Source organism: Anser brachyrhynchus (assembly GCF_964034855.1).
Source record: "Anser brachyrhynchus genome assembly, chromosome: 8".
Taxonomy (NCBI): Eukaryota; Metazoa; Chordata; class Aves; order Anseriformes; family Anatidae; genus Anser; species Anser brachyrhynchus.
Window position 1 is genome coordinate 30,518,570 of NC_137702.1, and position 19,256 is coordinate 30,537,825.

A 19,256-nucleotide genomic window follows, 5' to 3' on the forward strand; every position below is an offset into this window, starting at 1 on the left:
TCAATCATAAAGATGCAGTACACTTATTTAAAATCTCCAGCTTATAGGTCTGTAAAAGCTCATCTGTTTAATGTTTGTTAAATACAAAGCCAGTTTCCTTACTGACATGAGTATGGTATTGAAAAACAGAAAAGCTCATCCAAATCATTTTTATGACACCAAATACTGTGAAATGACTGTTACACAAATAGAGAACAATCATTTTTAGTTAGGCTGATGTTTACATTCAAATAGATAATATTAAGGGAAGAGTTGATTCTAGTGTGGATGCTTATCAGTGCTTCTGTGAATAAGTTTGCATACAAGATTATATTTAAAGATGAAATCTATAGTATTCATTTTCATTGTTAATTGAATTTGATTATAAAAGGAATTTTTGTTCTTTTCATTCTTAATCCAAATGTGAAAGATACTTCTGATATTCTCATAAGTAATTGGCTGCTTTACTAGAAAAGAAGAACACTGACTTAAAGTTAACTTTGCTACAATGAGAGAGTTTTGTTAGAGCCTTCTTGGCTATGGGGAATATCTGTCTAGAAGGTAATAATGAAAGTTGTGAGCAATGACGCCAGCTAGCTGGCATAAGTGGTTTTCAGATCCTGTTCTAGTGAATAAGAACAACAAGGTGGAAAGTAAAATTCACTTCAATCATCATTTTGAACAGAAAGAGCTCAAAATCCCAGAGCCTAGGTATCTTCTGTCTTGAAGTTATTACCTCCATAGTTCAGCTATGAACAAAATAAGTGAACGTTCCTGAATGTATTATGGCATGAAGACAGTCAGATATTTTTTCTTGTTCCTGGAGTTTCAGTGTACACATCTGGAACTATAAAAGCGCCTGAACACATTTTGATAGCAAAATATAAATGCTGCATGTTTAATGTCCTACTTCACTATACATGGACTGTGTATTTCATTGCTGAGGTTCATGTCACTTTATTTACTGTGTCTGGGCTTCATAATAATGCAAGTGTGAACCTAAAGATAATGTTTTAATTCTCTGATTTTAACATCCTTTACCAAAGTCCTGGATATTGCAGACAGGCAGACTGTTGCCATTTCTGCTCTGGGAATGATCTATTGCAATCTTCACCAAAAATCTCTTTCGTATTTTGTGCTCGAGTCTAAACTGTTCTCTGCTGTGAGGGAAAGACCTAGTGACAATTTCAAAAGGAAAATGTGAATTTTCTGAGACCTAGCTCCTCATGGGGGATGAAGAAGTCCCACTCTTCTGTAGTTCCCAGGGTGAATATCTTCTGATCATTCCTTCCTATGTGAGTTATTACTTTGAGAATGTGAATTCAGCTCCTCACATTGGCTGTGGCTGCTGCTGTGGTGTCTTAGGAGTTGGTAATGCTGCGTGGGCACAGGGGAAGCAGCACCAGGCACTGTACCTTCCCTTCCATAAAAATGGAGATTTTTAATATGTGCCTGTGAACTTGAATAAGAACTGTCATTATTATAATAGTAAATTTGTTGCTAACTGAAAACATAGTTTTGTTCACTTAGTAGAAGTCTCTCGGTGCTTATTTTGAAATACTCTGTATAATTAGAGCTTGCAGAATGTATTTATGTTTTTTCTCCAAATCCTGTTCACACCTCTGGAAAGAATTTTACAATTGATGTGGTTGGGGGGCAGGAGGGGGTTATTAAAACTAAAAGCAGTTTCAGAGAACTGTCTGGGTGAGCTGAATTAACAAGCGAAAAATGACATCTGCTTAGAAAAAAGCAAAGCTGAGGCGAGGACATAAGTGACTACAGCAAAGAAATTTAACTTGCTACAGTAAATATTAAAAACAAATCATAATTGATACATAATGACTTTTGCTGTAATACAAGCATTTTAATGTCCAATTTCTTTTATAAATTTAAATACCTACCTCACTACAGGACAGTGCTACAGCAGTGTCATATCACATGCTATTAGGAAGAAACAAACCATAATACAAAAGGAGATGCTAAATTCCCCTAATAAAGCCTAGTATTTAAAGTAAATTTTGCAAGGGGTTTTGCAAGAGAGAACCACCAGGACAGCTCAGTGGATAATGTGACATACCTGTGACTCCTTGCCTCTATAAATCAGAAACGAGCATCTCCCTTGTGCAGATGCGCTGTGTGCTCCCTGCTAGTGGGTGGCCTGATTCTTGCCTGCAGCTTAGAGTCACCTCTGTCTGGAGCTTCTCCCAGGCTTCCTTTCTTTGGCCCTGAATCCAGTTCAAGTGGACCTGGGCAAAAAGCTGCCACCGATAGAAACTTGCATTGATGCCACTGGGTGGTCAATTAAAGAATTTTAAGGGTCCAAGTAGAGGAGAAAGCAGAAGGAGAAATGAACTGTATTTTGTAGGCTTGTTTGTGAAGTACAATCAAAATCTTTGCGATTTCAACTTGGCTTCTTTTTTTTTTATTTATTTTTTAAAGTGAATTTAATATCGCTACTACTGTTTTCTCAGTACAAAAACAATCAATAAGGAATTAGGTGGTGTTCACAGTACAGGCCCAAGATTTTTTGTTTGTTTGTATAAGTTAGGTGCTTCTCTGTTCATGATTTGCAGTTGAAAACAGGATTGTTTTCCTTCTAGTACTTCATTTATCTCAGTAAGGTATTACATTAGCAATGTGGTTGAGACCATTGTAAACATACGGTTTTATTCAGCATTGTTTACTGTTAAATTTTCAAATGAGGCAGTGTGAAAAAGAGTGTCCACTGCTGTCCTGTATGCCCAGAAAACATTCTTTCAGTCAGAGAGAGCTGTGAAAGTGAGAAAGAAATTGGTCTGCTTCTATTTTTCATCTCCTTTTTACTTTCCCAGATATTGTTGTTATATGGGTTGATATTGTTGTATATTGGTCTGTCTTTGTTATTTCCAAACATCTTCCTTACATGGTTAACTATTTCTTAATACATCAATTAAGTATTTCTATTTTTCTCTCTTATAACCACATACAGTATCTGATACCATAGGATTTATCATTCTATGCCATTATTAATCAGCATAAAATGTATTGGGTTTGTTCTTTAATGCTAGAGACTGAGAACTTAACAGTGAGAAAAAATGGAACGATTATTTTATTAATTTCATGGTCCTAAATGTAATATGAAAATATCCTTCCTGAATTAGTATAAAGCTGACTCCTTCTTTGCAAATTTTGCATCCCCACTCAGTAAAGTAACAGGTTATTTGTTATGTGCTGTATTAATCTAAAACTCAAGAAAAAAATCAATAACTTCATAGCAGCACATATGGTGCTGTGCTGTGGATTTGTGACCAAAGCAGTGTTGGTCATGCACTGGTGTTTCAGCCTGTGCTGAGCAGTGCTTGCACAGCATCAGGGCCTTCTCTGTTTCACCCTCTCGCCCCCAACAGCAAGTAGGCTGAGGGTGGCCATGATGCTGGGGAGGGACACAGCAGGGACAGCTAACACAGTTGCCAGAGGGATATTTTGCTCAGCAGTAGAATTTGGGAGGGGGCTAGAAAGGGTGTAGGTTTTTTTGTTTGTTTCCAAAACAGACATTGCATGGATGGTTGATGGGCATTGGTCTGCTTGAACATGAAATATTTGAAGTGCTTTAGATAGTGGAGCAAAAGAACTGATTCTAATGCCACTGTAGTCGTACTTTCATATTCTGTTTACTAATGAGGTACCTGACTACATGGTGAATTGATGTACTTTCCAGCCAAAATTTGGCTGAAAAATTGGTATTTTACCATGTATTCAAGAAACTAGTTACTTAGGAAATATTAGCTTAGCCAAGTAGATTTCACCCCCATGATATAATCAGGAATAAAAACTGAAGAAAAGAAAAATTCACTTTTACTTTAGCAAAAGTCTACAAGTTAAAATGATCAGTAGAAAGTGGCTGAGAAAATCGAAAAGAAAACTATAAAACCTTGCAAGAGAACATACTGCTGAAATTTTGTGTTCATGTATTTGACATTAGCTACAGTGTAGCTGTTATCTGTGCTGGGAACTGTGAACACCGCTAATGGCAATATATCTTTGTGTGCCAGTAAAACCAGGCGCTGTGTGCACAGCGGAGCTGAACGTTACGAGAGTCATTTTTGGTGATTTCAGGGGAATGGGGCATAGTGCCGGTAACACTTTGTTCTTCAGAAAAGCTCTACAAACTGCTGCTGGTCCTCATCCAAACCTTATGCTTATCGTAGCTAAACCTGCTCATTTGAGTTGGTAAATCAGCTACTTACACAGATGCCTATTCCACTCCCATAAGCAGGTCTGTATTTACACTACCTAGTAGCTAGTCAAAGATTTTAAGGCTTCCTGTTACCCTGGAACCTCTGCAGCATCTGCACTGGGGAGAATACGCTTGAGGGGAGCAATGTCTGAAAGTGGCAAAACAATTCTCTGCTGAATAATGTGAACTGAGGGTTCTGTGATGTGGGGATGGGCACAATTGCCAGGTAGTCTTTCGCTGCCTTTCCAAAAGTGTAATTGGTACCAAAACGTAGGCAAATTCATTCAAAATCTAAATATTTAAATTGGTTTGGGTCTGAGCACGTGCAGGGGAGGTCGTAGCACTACATATAAAGGCCTTTGAAATTACACTTCAAGAAAAATAGATTGCATGTGAAATGTCATTCACTACAGGGCTGACAGCAGTCCAGCAAATGTCGGAGAGATTTGTTATAAGAAGAACCGGCATCTTGGAAGATACCAAACTGAGTATTTTCCAGTATTGCTGTATTTGTATACTGAAGTCCTGAAAGTAACTTTTTGGCCTCCTTAGTGAACACAAATGAGTCCAGGCTGCTGTATGATTCTAAGGAACTTAGGTAGGATACCAGATTGTCAGCTGTGACACCAATTCTGTAATTCAGATATCAGTATTGTGACGTGTTGAATTGAGAAACCTCTTTTGCTAGAAACATTAAGTAGGACCCCAAAGCTAAGCTTAAAAATCTTGTCTTCCTATTGTTTGTTCTGCTGCGTGCAGAATGTTGCTGACAGTCCTTCTGACAGTTAGTCAGTAGAGAGGAGCTTCTCAAGGCTGAAACTGTTGAAGATATATTTTTGTTCAACAATTTTGTTCAGAATGTCCCAGGAACACCTGTCAGGAATAGCCATGTTAGAGTGTTAGCGAGAACAGCAGATCACTAAATTCCAGGCTGATAACCAGCTTCTTTGTAGCATTCTCAAAAAAAAAAAATCTCCTGGAGTAATTAGTAGTATTTTATTATATTTTGTTTTTATCCATACGGGTGTGAAATAGAGTAGCTAGTGCTTTTTCTTTGTTTTTCTTTTTTTTATCTTTTTTTTCCTTTTTTTTTTTTTTTTAGTTATACTCTGCACGAAGAAGAGAAAAGAGGTGTTACAGAGCAAGGAAAATATAGTTGAACAGGCATACATGAATGCCTTGTTCCTGTAAATAACCTTTAGGGCAGAAAAAAGCTGTGTACAAAAATATTTCTGAAGTTATAAGTTGAATGGAAATATATTTCATACAACAATAGTGGTTATTTGGACGCTTTACATGGAGAGGTTTGATTGATTTGCCGAAGTGATCCCTGAAGTGGGATCCTACATATCAAGCTTTACATATAGAACCAACTCTGCTTTTAATAGTAGATTTAATCCACAGACTGTGAACAACATTTTTGTGCTTATATAAACCTTTTCCCTCTCTGTCTGCACTAACAGTAGACCTTGTAATCTGGTGACTGGGAGGAATTGAATAACATCTGGAAAAAAATATATATATATCTTTGCTGTAGGTTTCCTCTGAGACACAAAAAAACACAAAACTTTTTTAGATGTAGAGGAGTCACAGAAATCACAGCTCTACTGTAAAAAAAAAAAGCCAAGCTTGCCTTTCTTACTAGGTATATTAGGAATATTTTGTATATTTTTGCAGGCATTATTATAGCTTTTAATTCTGATGGGTGTTCAGAGGTCTGTGGGATGTTGTGTAGTGTACACTGTATTTACATTTTGAGCTAGTAGCCAGGTTATATAAGGTAATAGCTCATTTTACCATTTGTTTTTGGAATTTGTAATAGCATTTATAATATGTGTAATTAGAGAAGGTGAAAGGCAGAACCTTCATCTTTGTATTTGCAAGTCCTGTTCAGAAGAAATGAAGATCATATTGTTAGTCAGCTGTTCCCCATATATACCTGGTATTTCTTGGGCTAGTATAGATAGATTTGGCTTTCCGTACAGGGAAAGCATGTTTTATATTCCAGATACCTACTGATGTGTGCATCCACATCAACTAGAAAGGACAGAGTAAGGGAGCCACAAGCCATGCTGCCCAGAAGCATGCCCACTGCCTATCATGGAAGTGCCCAGCAGTGCAGAGCAGCTACCTGGGTTCCCTGTTCTCAATTTCAGATCCACAAATTACATTTAAAAACTCTAGAAGTTGTTATTGCTGCAGCTTAAACTTCCCAAACCCAGCCTTCATGGATGCTTGGTAGGAGGTGAAAAAGCCCACACAGCAGTTGTTAAATTCACCATATGGAAAAGATCCCTTTCACTACAGAAAACTGGCAGCAGGCCGAGTCCCTTAACATCAGAGGAAATCCTAGCCGAAGAGGGAGGACAAGGCTGCAGTAAAGCACTCCTACTAGTTACCTTGCCCAGGAGCTAAACCACTTGGCCCTAGATAATATGGAGTGCAAGAATGGCCAAGACTTCTCAATGTCCAGTGACTACTGCGGTGGATAGAAGAGAAGAGGCCTCAGAGCACGGAACATATGACTGCTTTCCCTTTTTCTCTTCATCCTTCAAAACAAGGAAAAGGGAGGATGAAAAACAGTACAGGACAATGCTGCCTGGAAAAGGGGTGGAAAAGTGCTGCCATAAAGAAGAGCAGACACACTGAAAAATACACCTCTGCTTTCACTCACCTGCATCCTGAGGGTGTTCTCATTGCTCCTGATGCTTTTTCAGCTCTTTGTGAGCTAGCAGGATGCATTTTCCTCTGTGCAGTCTGAGGAGGAATTCATCAAGAACTCTGATTTACTCAGTGGGTTTACACCAGTGGTACCCATCCATTTCTGTAGGCACAGCAGTTTCTATTTGCAAAAGTAAGTGAGCAAAAACAGAAGCTAGCAACAGAAATGCTGATATATTGGGCTTTTGAGACCACATTTTCTTATAAAGAAGGAAGCTTTCTGAGAAAGGCTCTTTCACAAGTCATAACAAACGCTCAAACCTCATATGACTTAAATATTAACAGAGATGAGGATGAACTACAGAATGAGGCACTGTAGATTTTAAGTTCTTGATGTTTAGTGAAGAAAGGAGAAAATATAGGAAAATGTACATCTATTATCACCATTTATTTCTGAGTTTGATAATACTGTTGGCTAGAGTAACTGTGCTTGAGGCTTGAAAAGTAGCGGAGAACTGGTAGGTGGCCAGCATAGCACCTCTTTTTAGGAGAGATCAGGGGGTCTGCAGACCTTGCATACAAACTGGTAAATGCTCCTGTAAGAAATAGAATTAGTAAAAAAGAAAATGACGATAATAAAAGGGAGTTGGTGAGAGAGAATACTAAGAACCACTTTTGTAGTAAGCCATGCCTTAAAAAGAAGTTCTTTGAGCGCATCAAAAGAGACTCGGCTGATGAAGTCAGCTTAGGTTTCCAAAAGCATTTGATAGGGTCCCTCACTGAAGTATTTGAAAGAAAGTAAGTTGCCAAAAGAAATCCACATAGATAAATAACTAGTTAAAGACAGGAAACCATGTTAAGAAATAAATACTCAATTTTCACAGTGGACAGAGAGCTCCAGTAAAATTCACTAGGGATCTGTACTGTGTTCTGTGCTGTTTAAAATGTTTATTAACAATCTGGAAAAGCGTGAGAATCTCAGATATGTGAACTTTTCTGGTAATAGTAAGTATTGTAGGGAGATAAAGATGAGATGTGAACTGCAAAGGATTGCAAAGGATCTTACACTACCGAGTGACTGGCCAATGAACTGCCAGATAAAATTAAATGAAGATAAATGTAGTGATGCACGTGGGAAAAAACAGTATTAAATGTATATATACAGTGATTGATTCAAAGCTAGCTATGCTAGGGTTGCAGTAGAGAGCACTATGAAAATCTCAGCTTAATGCTCAATAACATTGAAATAAAGCATATCAAACATAGAATTTATAGGAAAGGAAGACAGCCAAGCAAAAACCATCGTTATGCCACAGTATTGGTTCATTTTATTTACACATTTTGAATAGTCTGCAGTTCAGATTGCCCTGTCTCAGCAAGGGTGCAGCTGGATTGGCATCAGAAGGGGAGGCAGGTGGAAGTCAGTGGCAGGGGACACCTCTCCACATGCCACTGTGGCTGTGGGATGTGTTCTTACAGAACACACTGCTGGTGCCAGAGGCACGCATAGGCTGAGAAAGAACCTACTGGAAAAACTATTTGGAGGAGCCTATGGAGGACATCACCTCTGGCTCAGGGAATTCCTGTGCCACAGATTTCTTAAAAGCTGGGAGAGTTTTCTTTGGAAATATTACTTAAAACTTGCCCTAGAGAGCTGCTGCTGGTCTGCATCAGAGAAGGGATGCTGAGCTGTGAAACCCATTCCTACAGTTGCACACTGTCGACACGCAAAGCAGAGCTGTTAGATTTGTACCCAGGGTTAGAAGCCTGCTCTGACCTCCCAGTCCTGCCTCAACCTTGGGATGATTGGGCCTGTATGGCATTTGACAACGTGATGTAACTACATTATGTAAACTCAAGCTGAGATGAAAATGCAATTAGTACTAGTTTGAAAAGATGTACTAAGGGTTATGTAATTCAAGTGCTGTCTTCAAGTTGCTAAGATTTGAAGTGCTGCATTTCCAGAGGGTCACCACAGACAATCCCACATAAAGAAACACAAGAAAGCCTGCTGAAGTTTTACATGGAGACAATGTCTGTTCATGCATTCTGGGGTTCTGATCACGCAGTATGTGTCAGACCAGTTGGCCCCAGCTGCCACAGTATTCAGTTTTTATCATTGTTATTAATTTTTTAAGAATATGGTTATTAATCTGGCAAAGTGGAAAGACATGTTCCCACCATCAGTTTGAGTGAATTTTATTTCAAGAAAGCACACGTTTTCTTCAGGAAACTGAAATTTGTAACTGAAAATATAACCTCATGGTAAATTCAGTGAGATACTGACAATCAATCTATGATTCAAATGTACATGTTTGTGGTGACAAATGAGGACCTTGAGGAGAAATGTGAGAAGTTCTTTTGTGTTGTGCACTTGGAAAGGACCGCTTTGTTGAGAAACCTGTCAAATTGCTCTAGTGCAGAACTGTGCTTCCTTACTCCGTGTGTTATAAAGCCGTGCCTTATTTTGTTTGTTTTACTTTCACAGCTAAGGTTTGACAAATAGTAAGTAGTGCAGTATGGCAGAGGACTATTTGTACATACGCTAAGAATATCACTTTGATTTGGAGAGTGAGTTATTGATCCCTGCAAGAAAAGAACAATTTTCACAATTTCGTGAGGACTATGAGCACATCTTTAAAACTTTAGCCTTAGGGTAAGAACTAGAAGAAAATTAAAGCAGTTTCTGAAATACTTCACCAGCCATCTCCTAGAAAATGACCCAATCTGCTTGATTATTGGAAAAGACAAACTTCTTAATGGTTAGCATCAGCTGAAACTGGTTCAGGCTGTTTTTAGCTGTTGCCATTGCTAAAAATTCCTTTTAGATGAGAAATGTGAGTGGTCATTAAGCAGGAGTCTCAATGAAGGAAATGCACTACACATAAAGACGGTGTGATTAAAAAGATATTTCTAGAATGTAATTCTGCTGACAGTGACAGGAAGAGTTGTATATTTTTATTCATCTTATTAAGGTTCATATTTTCTTTCATTTTTCTACATAGACTATTATTTAGAGAGAACAGAAAGACCCTTAAAACCCTCAACTGTTTTTAGGGGTTTGTAAGCTACTGTGAGCACAATGTTGTGCTGCAAAATGATCTGTGAAATCCAGCTGGGTATTGGGCAGAACAGTCATTCTTTCTAGAAATGTCCTCCATAAACTGCAACAAAGGAAATTGCATCATGCGTTAAAAAAATCTGTACACTAAGATGTCCATTTCCCCACGCCCCCAAATCTGTGCTTAAAATAGCAATAACAACCTTGGTGCAGGGCATTTCCTGGCGATTAATAACCGGCCAGGGTTAATGGCCCTCGGCAGTGCCTCGGGCCATCAACTCCTCCCGGCCAGTCATTACTCCCTAGGAAATGCCCTTTTCTGGGTAGTTACTGTTTTAATATTAGGATGTAGAAGTTGCCATTGGATGAGGAGAAAATGACCTTCTGGCAATGTTAAAAAAGAAACCCCCAAATGGCAGAATTTTTCAGTTTAAAATTGTTAGCAGTCAAGGATCCATCAAAATTTAAATCTTACCTTTGTAAAAATGACAAAATTCTGCTAGCCTTATTACATGTGTAAAACAATTACTCCCCTCCCCCAAGTACTTCTCCCAATTTCCATTTTGTGTTTGTCATAGGCAATTGGGTAAATTACAAAATTTGATCTTTTAAAATGCACAGTAGCTATGACATTCATTTATACTGGCTATGATACGATTTTAGTCTTCTATGAGGCACTGAGTATATGTGATTTAGATAATTCTGCTTTTTCTCTTTCATGTACTGCATATTACAAGAATAATAATAAAGCATATTTATACCTGATAAAAGTAATAAATATATGCTGTTCCTGAGGACCATATTCTGCCCTTAATTTCTGTGATGTGGTTTGCATTTTAGGCATTCTGTTAGAGCTCTAATAAAGAAAAATATGAAGGCTAGGTCTATATTTAAAAGTCTTGCTCACATACTTATGTAGGCTAGGAATACTAAAAATAAAATCACATCTAGCTACTGTCCTGGCAGAACCCTAGCGTAGATGCAGTTATACCATCAAACAATTTATTTTTGTTCAGGAGCATCTAAAGAGTTTATTTCACTGATAGGAACTGCACTGACAGTAAGAGAGTTAGCTCTGAGCAGACATGTTCTAGCTCAGACGAGAAAGGCAGAGGCACATGCTTGAAGCCACCACAGCTGGAGCCAGCTCTTCAGACTGATTGACGGCAGCTGGACTTCATCCCAGCCTCGGTGTTTTCTGGGGGAAGCTGTGGAAAGATCTACAATTCAGATTGAAATGTGGGCATAGGGGGTTCCAAGATTTTTTTATTTTTTCTATCCTCATCCACTGAGAGGAACACGCAGATTAGCAAAATTTTTAGAGGAATTTTTAGGATAATGAATAACCGTGTCAGTATGTAACCTGTCCACGTGCCTATTTGTGGTTTGCAGCAATACAAGTTAATTCAAGTGAATATAATAAATAAAGCAAACTAGAATTTCCTTGTATTTTATGGGGTTTGAAAGAACACTGAAACAGTCAATTGCTGCAGGTGGACTGATCAGTGTTAACTCCTACATCAGCAGAAATGTTTTTGTGCGCCTCAACCTTGTGTGCATATCTAGTGGAGATGGTAGAGTCTTTTACTTACTAACCCATTTTCCTTCAGCAATTATGTATTTTCTAAACACTTAAACCCAAATAAATATTTAAAAGACTTCTTTCAAGTAGACCTGAAAGCATCCTTTGTTATGAACCACTTAAGTTCAATGTAAACCGTAAGAAAGCAACATAATACTTTTCCATCTGATCTTCTGCAACTGTGCTGGTCAGTCTCAGCTCCTTGGAAAATGTTTCTCAGTGGCATATTTTTACATCTTTTTCATTTTTTTAAACCTCAAAGTTTCTAATCTATTCCAAAATTCATTTTAATTTAATTCTCTTTACGTTTAACATTTTTGTTATAGGACAAAAAGCAGTTATGTGGATTGTTTCAGTCTATGCAGAATAGCTAGGTCTTAGGATTTGCAAAAATTGTATTGAAGTCCATGCCCTAAATTTCAGGGTAGCATTTCTAAAATTGGTGCTGCTTTTCTTGCTGTGTAAGAACCTGAAGGACTTATTCTTAGCCACACCATTCTTGGCTACTTAGACATATCCATGAGATCCATATTTACATTGAAATCTGAAAACACTTACCGAATGTTTTATTTAAATAAACTACACCTCAGGTGAGCATATCTAGAGGTTGTTTGAATTGTATGGGTACCCCCAAATTCTTACCTGTGAGCAGTTTGTGCATCTCAAGGTAGAGGGATTTAAAAATGGGTTTAAGCCACATTTACATTCTCTTATGTTGTACTGTCAGCACCGTTCTGGTTACTAGAAGGAAATCTGTCTTTGATTCTGCCAGAGGAATCCACATTTGACCTGATCTATTTTCAGTTTATCATTTTGCGAGCACACCTACTCACTGCTGGGTCATTGATAAAATGTCTTCGACAGTGTACGGCAGTTGGTCATAGAGAGCTTTCATTTGAATGAGGCTACAATCCTACAGACTATTTAATGCATTTTAATTTTGAAATGTCCAGTCACATAGCAGTATGCTGAACAAGTTAGATAACTATTTTATTAAACATCCAAATATTTAGTGAAAATAGTAAGGCCTCTTTCAGTTTCTCTGCATCTTCAGATAAGCTCCCTTAAAAGATTAAGAAGTGGGTGGAACTGGCAGTTGAGGAGGAAGGATTAGTCAGAAGGTAGCTGCCAGCTTCCAGCCCTTAATTTTGTATCTTCTCTGCTGCTGGAGTAAAGCCAAAAAACTACTTGGGTCATTAGACATAACAGCTCGCTTCTTAAGTAAATTATAATGTCTGCATATGAAAAAAAAAAAAAAAAAAAAAGCTACCCACTCATGAGATTTTCTGATCATATCTCAGATGGGAACACAGAGCTGCCTTCATGAGGTTCGATGCACAGTGGCACTGTTAGCTGAAGTTTTGGCTAAGCCAGGTCACAGTAGGAAGGATACATGAAGACATCAAGTGGAGCCCACAGAGGAGCAGGTGATCTGGCAGGAGTTGCTGCCCATGTTGGAGCAGTGTGCTCCTGACAGGTGGACGCTGTGGTATGGACACATGTTGGAGCAGTTCTTGAAGAGCTGCTGCCTGTAGGCAGCCCCTGCAGGCTCAGTTCGGGAAGGACGGCGTCCCGTGGGAGGGACCCCCAGGGAGCAGGGGCAGAGAGGGACCGTGAAGGAGTGGCGGAGATGAAGCGCTATAGACTGACTGCAGCCCCCAGTCCTGTTCCCCTGCACCACCGTGGGGAGAGAGATGGGAAAGGGTGGATGGGGGGGAAAGGGTTTTTAGTTTGCTTTTAGTCTCTCACTGCTATAGTCAGTTACTAGTAGACACTAAAGTAAATTAATCTCCCTTATGCTGGTTTGTTTTGTCTGTGACAGTAATGGGTGAGTGATCTTCCCGTCCTTATCTCAATCTATGATCCCTTTTCATTGTATTTTCCTCCTGTCTCCTTCCACCACAGAATCACTACTGTTGCTACAGGTTTATTGTTAAATAATCCTAGGGCTCCCATTAACGTGAACCTAATGAGAAACTGCGGTCTTGCCCCAGCTCACAAGGGCTGCTGCTGTTCGTTTGGAGAGGTGTAGTCTGGGGAGTAATCCGTGAAGGTGTGTGAGTGCACCTGGTGTTTTGCTTTGTTGCAGTTTGATGTTTAGGTGTTGTGTGAGAGATGTGGATGGCATTTTGTAGTTGTGGAAGTGGCTTTGCTGCTCAGCCGTGGGTCTGTCTCAGTAACAACTGATTCTTATTAAAAAGCAGAGCTGCATGGGCTCGGGTAGTAGCAGAAGAAGTAGAACTCAGGAACAGTTGCTTTAGTATACAGTGAAGACAGAACAAAATCTAGATGTAGGTAACAATGAAGCAAAATAAACCGGCCCTGAAAGATCACAGACAGCAGTGAACCTGCTCTCAGGAGGGAGCAAAGCTGATAGGTTGAAGTCTGTACAAGAGAACAGAGGGCAAAATATAGAGATAAAAGTCACGTTTGAACAAATACAAGATTGCAGCAGGTTTCTCTGCCAGGGAAAGGCTGGACAGGTTCAGTGTCGGAATTGCTATAGACAGGTGGCTCCCTGCTTAGTGCAAGATGTGAGGAGACCCTGAGGAGACTCAGGCCAGAACGCCTGATCCCATATATCTGCACAGGGAGGGCTCACAGGATCACAGGATTCAGGCTGGTGGGACCTCAGGAGGTGAGGTGAGCTATTTCAGCCTTCTGCTCAAAAGCAAACTGGTTATGAAACCATTCAGAGGTAATGATAGTGATTCAGGAACGATGCCCAAGAAGTGTAAATTTAAGTGATCTTCAGCAGAATTATTGTAGCCTCTGGAGAAGGAAGGAAAAAGTATCACAAGAAAAATGAATATCAGCAGATAGGACAGTTATTGTCGTTATGCTGCTAAGTGCATTGTAGCTTTCTGCCATGCTTTTCAACAGGAAAATAACCCGGAAAGACTTTTTGTAAGTGATTCTCAGTGAAGTTCCGGTGGGGATGAATCCCATTGGGCCTACTCTGGCCATTGAAAAGATCCCTTGTTACCAACCCTGTGAATGTTTGCAGATTGTCGTCTTTCATGAGGTGAACTTGAACCATTAATCATGCAGCTCTTGGTGCACAATGAGGTTCTCCTCCTTATGAAGTCAGATGTCTAGATCAGACAGGAGAAAATAGCGTAAAAGACGGATAGGTCTCCCTCACACAGCTGTCATGCAAAGCCCTGAGATAATTTCCTGAGGAAGGGACAAGCCCTACAGCCTGTTCCTGCACACCTTCTTAATGACCATACCCTCAGCTATCAGAACAACCTGAGAGCTCTTTCTGAAAAATCAGGTAAATTATCAGTGCTTTTCAGAATATCACTACAATAATGGTGCAGAGAGAGTGGGTGAGTTGTGGAGGATGCAACTAGGCTGACAAAATCACTTATTCCTCCCCAGCATTGCTTTGGCACTAGCAATGTCACACGGTAAAGTAGATCACAGAGCTCTAGAGTGTAAAAGGGAGAGTTTTTTTCTCCCTCCTCTCTGAGCTACGTTTTTTCTCCTCTACCTGCCCTGAGACTGCTAGTTTTCTTGAGCCTTCAAATCCAAGGAAGTGAATTAAAGGAAGCCCTGGGGGTGATGGAAGAAGGGAAGAGAGAGGATGGACTTCTTGGGGATGGGAAGAGACAGATATGTCCTGGGGAATTGCTAGCTGACTGAATGCAGGAGTTAGGGAACTCTAACAAAGTTATTCAGTGTACATTTTGTCTCTTTTTATTTTCCTCTGAATTTGTTTTCTAATAAGTTAGGCAGCTTCACTGCTAAGTAATAGGGGAAATTTATGAGATCTGCATGTATCTGGAAGCAGTCAGGGACTGGAGGGAACTGGAAGAGGGATCTTAGGGTACCTTTCAGTCAAAAGCTGCTCATTCCCACTACGGGAGCAGCCTGCAGCCCTTGAACACATTTGTCTCCAGTTGGCTTCCCCTCTCAGAGGGGCACCCTGCAGAGAGTTGCCTGGGCTATTGTGAGAATAAACAGTAACGATTAGTGAGGATCTCAAAGAGCTGTTTTTAAAAAGACTGTGTATATATCTCAGCAGAAAATTTGATGAGAGAAAAATGTCTATAGATGGAGGAAAAAATCCACAAATCTGTGTTGCCTCTTGCCAGTATTGTTTTCCATATGTGTTCTTAAGAATCAATAATGTGTCAGCACCCTGGTGTAAAGCTTTTGCTACAGGTCATAGCATGTGTCTGAAATATCATAGAATTAGATATATTCTTTTTTCTGTTAGCTTTTCCAATATTGTATTGTCCTCCTCTGCTTTCTGTTTATACTGAGACAGTGTGGAAAGTACAAGAATACAGCAGGGTATAGCAGATGCACAAGGGCTTGCCGGTATTGTTTGTGAGGAGTATGGCTGAAAATGGGTATCTGTCTTCGCTCTTGGATTCAGCCTTTGTTAACTTGCAAATTTTCCTTTCAGTAATGCTAATTTCCATTCACCCATGTATTCATTTTCACTCACTACTGAGGAGACTAAAGGTTGAACATTGTCTTCCCTATCCAAAATAAAATCCCAATGATTCTGTTGAATTTCCAGGGAAGTTTTCATCCACGTGGATAATTTTTAATGGAATATGAAGGGTTTGCTTGAAGTACTGAAATTTTCAATGGTCTATCATGAAATGGGCATACTTTTTCTAATAACTTAAAATATTCGAGGTGCTTTCTGTAAGTGCTATATTTTCTTTCATTAGATATATGTTCAGGGAACTTACATTACAGGGTCCCCTTTTTTTTTTTTTTTTTCTCTCCTCAAGAATTACTATGTCTTAACCAAGAGTTCCCTGAAACATGGGAGGTACAGGTACATCAGATCTTTTTTTGTTCTGTGCATTTATTTTCCTTTCAATTTTATTCTAAGTTGGTAGGACTCTCTGCTGCTGAAAAGCAACAGCATTCTGTTATTTTACAAGGGGTCAGCTTGTTAACAACCCTTGCTTTTTAGTCTAAGGATGTTAGATCCTAAAAACTATATACTTTACTTTGAAGCAATAGCCCAATGTACCTCACTGACATCAATCAAATGATCTCACTAAACAGGTGGAATTTCACTGATAGTATAGAAGTAGAGTCGTCATAAGAAAATAGCTGCCTTTGAAAATAAGCATCTCCATTTAGCCTGAGAAGAGAATCTCTGTTGTTCCTGCTCATGCTGATTTTGCACATGTGGTGGGGAGAGCAAATGATAGTATTTTCAAACTCCTGTCATCTTCTCTAGACATATTTGCCTGCTGATAATGTTTGGGCAGTTTTTGTGTACATCTGTTGTATCTTTCTTCCACTTCAGTATGAAAAACACACTGGAGATCTCAGTATAAAGTAATATGCTAACAATAGGACTTTATTCAGAAGATTTGCTACACAAAGCTAAATAATAAATAAAATAATAAATAAATAATAAACATATTAATATCCACTACTTGTCTTATTGTCATTTACTGAAATTATCTTAAATGTATTTTAATTGTAAGTTAAGGAGTAAAACAGTGGATGGTTAGCAATTGTTAAATTATTTACTCTTCACTCCCTCAAAAGAAAGAGAGAAGAGGAGAATTACAGGTCAGCAGTGTCAAGACATTCTGCATTGCTTGTCTTTATCATCATGCAGAATCTTTTTATTAAGGCGGCATAGAAAGAATAGATTTATGGACTGAAGGTACAGTGTTTAATATGTCCATATCCATCTAGATTGACAGGTCCTACAGACATGAATTTCCCAGAAGAGACAGTGTTACTGGTGTCAGTGGATGGCATCATTTACTTCAATGTTCCATTATTAAATTGATAACAAGATAATTCCTCTGCTTCTCAGAGACATGACAGGGTTTACAATTGTTAACTTTCTTATTGCATGGGATTTGATGTTCTAGGTATTTTTAATAAGAAGCTTATTTTTATTTCAGTTCTGCAACAAATCAAAAATTACAAGAAAGTGTAGAAAAAGAGAAAACTGTTGAGGTCTACCACGCATCAAAATCAGACTGGTTTCTAGAGGGTCATTTTTACAACAGTAAGTCTTTGTGCTCCTGTTGTTTTTCACTACTGCATGTTTAAGCATGTTTCTACAGTACAGAATATCTACTGCAGTCATCCTTTTTCTTATGAGGTGCATATTAGAAATGTTCTGTACATTGGTAGCTCCAGTTGGATGAGTTTGAAGATGATCATTTCATCAGACAGCGGCCACTTGGAAAAGCAGAGGACTGTTGCAAGTGGCATGGAGTGCAGTAAGCCTCCAAAAATGTCTCTGATGGCAAAATGTGGCAAAGCTGACCTTGTGTGAGAGTCTGGTTACAGAAGCAGGCTAGCAATACACGTCTCAATGAGGCAGGCAATCTGTACCAACCCAAAAAGTCTGGGGCGCTATATTTATTCTTACTTTGCTATTGAGGCAGCATCTAAGAGCTATGGGATAGGACAGAATCTGACCTACAATCCGTATCTTCCATTTGTTCATGTACGAGCGAACTATGGGAAGTCTCTGTGTGGCATGTGTATTTTCAGTTAGATATTTACAAGATTCTTTATCATGGCATCGAAGTAGCTCAGCAGTGCTCAGTCAACTCTTCATTAACTTTTCACCAAGGCTCTGGCAAAACGCACGCTCTTGTACCTACAGGTGTGCAGGACCTTCAGGAAATGCTCCACATGTGCCCGCTTATTGCTATGCATGGATGAGAGAAGACATGGGTCAGAGCTGAGGGCACGTATCCTCATCCAGACAGAGGGAATTTAATCTTCAGAAATAGCAATTCAGCTACTGAGAACAACTCCTGTCCTCATGTGCTGGTGTAGCTGTAGGTATCTTTTCCCCGTTGAGTGATGAATTAAATATGTTATTTTTGCTATTGCTTTAGGAAACTGTATCTTCAGTGCTGAGCTTCTTCCTAGTAAATACTTCCTGAGGAATTCTGGCTAAGAACGCTCAGGTTTGTTCAGACTGAGCAGGTCGTGCAGCATGGCTACACTGGGGTGCATGGGAGTAAGAAACATGTCTTGAAAGGAAGATTGCGATCTTTCCATCTGACCAAATCACAAATACCTTCTGAAGTTTAGATCAATCAAGAATAATTCTGTGGGTATTTGAAATCTGGGTCTTTGTGCAGTCTCCAGTCTCTGCGCTCCCTCTATGTGCAGCACTTATCCTGTTCCACATCTCTCCCTCCCAAACAGGTAGCTGTTACAAAACCAATCCTGCTTTCTTGAAAACTTCTCTTGATTTTACAGCTTTCAAAGGAACTGTCTCCTAGTGAAGATGCACAAAATCTCTTTCTGTTTTTGCAAGGACTGCACACATGAACAATAAAATCCTGGGGATTTTTGCAAATGTTTGAGAAGGCAGAACAAGGCATAGGTTGAAGCCCACAGCAGTATCAAAACAGAGTACGTGTGGACAGTTGTGCGGGACCTTCAAGCCTCTGGTGTATCAATGAGAAGCGATGGGCAGGGAGAAAAAGCAGAAATGCTGGTGGTGGTGTAGTTTCCTGAAGTGCAGGTAGATCATGCACAGACCTGGAAGAGTGATTTAAGAACAGTTATGAGCTAAGGGTCGACAGTAGAAGAATAATAAAAAAAAAAAAAAAAAAAAAAGGTTGTTACAGGCATGAAGGTAGAGGATGGTGTTTTCTTAGATTTGCAGGACTTGAGTTCACAATTAAATCCACCCCCTTAAGAGTTTTTCAGACTCTGAGTGTCCTGAAGCTCCCTTATTCCCTGCAGAGCAGTACGGGACAAATGGTAATTGTCTGCCTGGAGTTCTA

The 19,256-nt window shown here is 39.3% G+C and overlaps 1 protein-coding gene and 2 long non-coding RNA genes across 9 annotated transcripts in view; 2 read left to right on the forward strand and 1 right to left on the reverse strand.

Annotated features, from left to right (window-relative positions):
• Positions 1-19,086, forward strand: LOC308199398. The gene is made up of 2 exons (XR_013954607.1): positions 1-17,506; positions 18,116-19,086. It is a non-coding gene; the product is annotated as an uncharacterized lncRNA (long non-coding RNA).
• The window catches only part of DPYD (dihydropyrimidine dehydrogenase), a 352,451-nt gene that overhangs the window by 219,636 nt on the left and 113,559 nt on the right, over positions 1-19,256 (forward strand). The window lies entirely within an intron of this gene.
• LOC308199396 overlaps positions 12,432-19,256 on the reverse strand; it is an 18,106-nt gene continuing 11,281 nt past the window's right edge. The window contains exon 2 of the long non-coding RNA XR_013954605.1: positions 12,432-19,008. This is a non-coding gene — a long non-coding RNA (uncharacterized lncRNA). The remainder of the gene's footprint in view (positions 19,009-19,256) is intronic.